General features: G+C 43.5%; 1 non-coding gene across 1 annotated transcript; it reads left to right on the top strand.

The window, feature by feature from the left end:
• The first annotated feature begins 2,873 nt into the window (after positions 1 to 2,873).
• Positions 2,874 to 2,958, top strand: LOC133233110 (small nucleolar RNA Z195/SNORD33/SNORD32 family). The gene has a single exon (XR_009731588.1). It is a non-coding gene; the product is annotated as a small nucleolar RNA Z195/SNORD33/SNORD32 family (small nucleolar RNA).
• Positions 2,959 to 4,313: the final 1,355 nt, after the last annotated feature.

The following is a 4,313-nucleotide window of genomic DNA, read 5'->3' as shown; positions in this document are numbered from 1 at the left end:
TAGATCACAACAAATTGTGGAAAATTCTTAAAGAGATGTGAATACCAGACCACCTTACGTGCCTCCCGAGAAATCTGTATGCAGATCAAAAAACAACAGAACTGGACATGGAGCAACAGACAGGTTCCAAATTGGGAAAGGAATACATCAAAGCTGTTTATTACCACCTTGCTTATTTAACTTACATGCAGAGTACATCATGCAAAATGCCAGGCTGGATGAAGCAAAAGGTGGAATGAAGTTTGCCAGGTGAAATAGCAATCACCTTAGATATGCAGATGACACCAACCTTATGGCAGAAAGTGAAGAGGAAATAAAGAGCCTCTTGATGAAAGTGAAAGAGGAGAGTGAAAAAGCTGGCTTAAAACTCAACATTCAAGAAACGAAGATCATGGCATCCAGTCCCATCACTTCATGGCAAATAGATGGGGAAACAATGGAAACAGTGACAGACTTTCTTTTCTTGAGCTCCAAAATCACTGCAGATGGTGACTGCAGCCATGAAATTAAAAGACACTTGCTCCTTGAAAAAAACTATGACAAACCTAGACAGCATATTAAAAGCAGAGATATTACTTTGCTGACAAGGATGAGTCTAGTCAAAGCCATGATTTTTCCAGTAGTCATGTATGGATGAGAGAGTTGGACCATAAAGAAAGCTGAGTGGTGTAAAATTGATGCTTTTAAACTGTGGTATTGGAGAAGATTCTTAAGAGTCCCTTGGACTGCAAGGAGGTCAAACCAGTCAATCCTAAAGGAAATCAACCCTGAATATTCATTGGAAAGACTGATGCTGAAACGGAAACTCCGATACTTTGGCCACCTGATGGGAAGAACTTACTCACTGAAAAAAACCCTGATGCTAGACAAGGTTGAAGGCAAGAGGAGAAGGGGTTGACAGAGGATGAGATGGTTGGATGGCATCACCGACTCAATGGACATGAGTTTGAGCAAGCTCCAGGAGTTGGTGATGAACCAAGAAGTCTGGCGTGCTGCAGTCCATGAGGTCACAAAGAGTAGGACACGACTGAGTGACTGAACTGACCTGAGCTGATTTGGAGAGATGCACTGAAAAAAATATGAAAAATAAAAGCAGTGTGGAGAGGATATGTCCTGTTTCTTGTTTTTGCTCTCAAGTGGTCTCTCTTTTAAAAAGTAATCATGATTGTGGATGGTGGTACTCTTGTTCTTTTAAGTACTTATTTAGCAAAAGACAGCAAGCTCATAGATACAGAGGACAGATTTTTGTGTGGATTGGGTGTCATAGGTGAATTGGAGCTTTTTTGTTCATTTTGATTTAAATAAGTCAAATTGTTCTTGAAAAAAAAAATTATATCATTTATGCAAAATCTGTCCCATCAGTGTTAACTCTATCCCCAGTGATGCCAGCTGAGACTCACATGGGACCTTTGTCAATGTCTGCTGTGACATGACATTTACTGCTTGCCAATTCTTGGCCCATTCCAATTCCCAACCATCATTGTTCTGTGATAATTTTCACGGAGTTCGAGAGGGAACAGGGAGAAGAAACTCATTCAGGAGGAATCATTCCTAAGGCATCTGGATACAGATGAGATCTCCTCCTGTGTGCATGCCATGCAGACTTCATGTAGATACAAAGGGATGGGACTGGGTTCCTAGTGAGAAATTTAGTCTCTTCACTTCTGCTTGGTCTGTATGGAGCAGTTCCCTGGTTACTTCCCCAGATTTGTGACTAGTTGGCTGTGCAAGGGAGGGAGGAGGGAAGTCAGCTGAAGGGGAAGCAGCATCCCTTTGTCAAAGGCCCTGGGAGGGGAAGGGCAAAGGGGGTTGAGAAGCACAGGGGAGGGGGAGTCATTTCTCTCCACTGACTGCAAACTCCACACTCACAGCTCACATCTCTCAGGAATCCAGAGTCCTCTTTGCCACAGTGGTGGATATTTTCTTCCTGAGGCTCTTTGCCTTCATGAAGTGAAGTGAAGTGAATGAAAGCTGCTCAGTCATGTCTGACTCTTTGCGACCCCATGGACTGTAGCCTGCCAGGCTCCTCTGTCCACAGAATTCTCCAGGCAAGAATACTGGAGTGGGTAGCCATTCCCTTCTTTCGGGGATCTTCCCAACCCTGGGATAAAACTCAGGTCTCAGGCATTGCAGGCAGATTCTTTACCATCTGAGCCATGAATGAAGCCCATCATAAGTCTGCTGGTTTCATCCTACATTATTTATCTGTTCTAGGGGCCTACAGAGGTGGTGTGGAGTCCACAGCTTGGGGAGATGGGGGAAGATGAATCTGACTGGCCTAGAATCCTGCTTGGGGATGCACCAGTGAGTTTTTTCTACTGGTCACTATTTTAGGTATTGATTGAAAAACACAACTGTAAAAAATCTTGTTTTCCTATTTTTTCCTCACATGCATTGATATAGCATTTCTCAGACCACTCTGAAAAATGTAAGAGGCACCAACTTCTTTCTTTAAGACCTAATTTAAAATGTAATTATTGGGAAGGGGGTTCAGGATTGGGAACACATGTACACCCATGGTGGATTCATGTTGATGTATGGTAAAAACAATACAATATTGTAAAGTAATTAGCCTCCAATTAAAATAAATTTTAAAAAGAAATAAAAAAAGAAAAATTAAAAATAAAACCATAAATGTGAAGAATTTTTCAGTAGAATGAGTTTGGAATAGTGTACAGGGCAGGGGGAGGACTATTAATTCTCAGCTTTTTCTTCAAGGTGGGTGCTCAAAAAAAGTTTGAAATTCTATACCAGACTCTCCCTCCTCATTATAATTTTTACGCGTCTGAAATTCCCAAGGACACACTATTCTTGATCAGCAATGAATAACATTGGGATCTTAGGCTGTCAAGCTTTTCAATCAAGCTTTCCAGGAGGCCAGTGATGAGGACTTTTCCCACTCATGTTCAAGTTTCCCGCTCATGAGATGAGTCCACAGGCACTGCCATCTGTGGCCACCACCCCGCCTGCTTGGCAGGTGCAGCAATGTCTTCGCATGCCCCACTGAGCAAGCCCGCTGTCTCTGCCCACAGGCATGTTGCCCCCAGGATGACACGAGGCCAGGCTGCTCTGGACTGCCTCGGCGCATTTGAGGGGTCCCAGTACTCCATGAAAAAAAGTGGATGATGTTCCTGCTGCTCTCTGAGTCGTGCGTCTGAACCTTATGCAGAAGTTTCCCCACCTAGGGCACCTGGCTCAGGAGGCTGGCTGGAGAACCAGGCAGTTACAGCCACCCTGGAGGAGAAGAGGAAGAAGAAGGTCAAGATCTATTTCCACAAGAAGTAGCAGCTCATGAGGCTATGGAAGCAGGACAAAAAGAACAGAGAAGGAAATCTACAAGTTCCCAGAGATCCTCAATACCCATGGATCCTACTCTGGGCACTCAATAAAACAGACTGCTTATTCCTTTTTAAAAAAATAAAACCCAAAAACTGTCCATGAGCTCTTCAGATAACCTAGTAGCAGGTGCATGTCATCCCATCCCATCTCTTCATGGCAAATAGATGGGGAAACAGTGGAAATGGTGACAGACTTTATTTTGGGGGGCTCCAAAATCACTGCAGATGGTGACTGCAGCCATGAAATTAAAAGATGCTTGCTCCTTGGAAGAAAGACTATGAAAAACCTAGATAGCATATTAAAAAGCAGAGACATTATTTTGCCAACAAATGTCCATCTAGTCGAAGCTATGGTTTTTCCAGTAGTGATGTATGGATGTGAGAGTTGGACTATAAAGAAAGCTGAGTGCTAAAGAAGACTCTTGAGAGTCTTGCAAGGAGGTCCTTCCAGTCTGTGACTCAAGGAAATCAGTCCTCAATATTGATTGGAAGGACTGATGCTGAAACTGAAACTCCAATACTTTGACCACCTGATGCAAAGAACTGACTCCTTGGAAAAGACCCTGATGCTGGGAAAGATTGAGGGCAGGGGGAGAAGGGGATGACAGAGGATGAGATGGTTGGATGGCATCACCGACTCGATGGACATGAGTTTGAGCAGGCTCCAGGAGTTGGTGAAGGACAGGGAAGCCTGGCATGCTGCAGTCCATGCGGTCACAAAGAGTCAGACACAACTGAGTAACTGAACAGACTGAGATGGGGAAAAGTGGAAACAGTCACAAATTTATTTTCTTGAGCTCAAAAATCACTGCAGACAGTGACTGCAGTCACAAAATTAAAAGATGCTTACTCCTTGGAAGAAAAGCTATAACAAACCCAGACAGCATATTAAACAGCAGAGACATCACTTTGCAGACAAAGGTCCATAGAGTCAAAGCTATAGTATTGCCTGTAGTCACTTACAGATGTGAGATT

Source organism: Bos javanicus, chromosome 19, assembly GCF_032452875.1.
Source record: "Bos javanicus breed banteng chromosome 19, ARS-OSU_banteng_1.0, whole genome shotgun sequence".
NCBI lineage: Eukaryota > Metazoa > Chordata > Mammalia > Artiodactyla > Bovidae > Bos > Bos javanicus.
The sequence above is the reverse complement of the archived record's forward strand: the minus strand, read 5'-3'. Positions and strand labels throughout refer to the sequence as shown.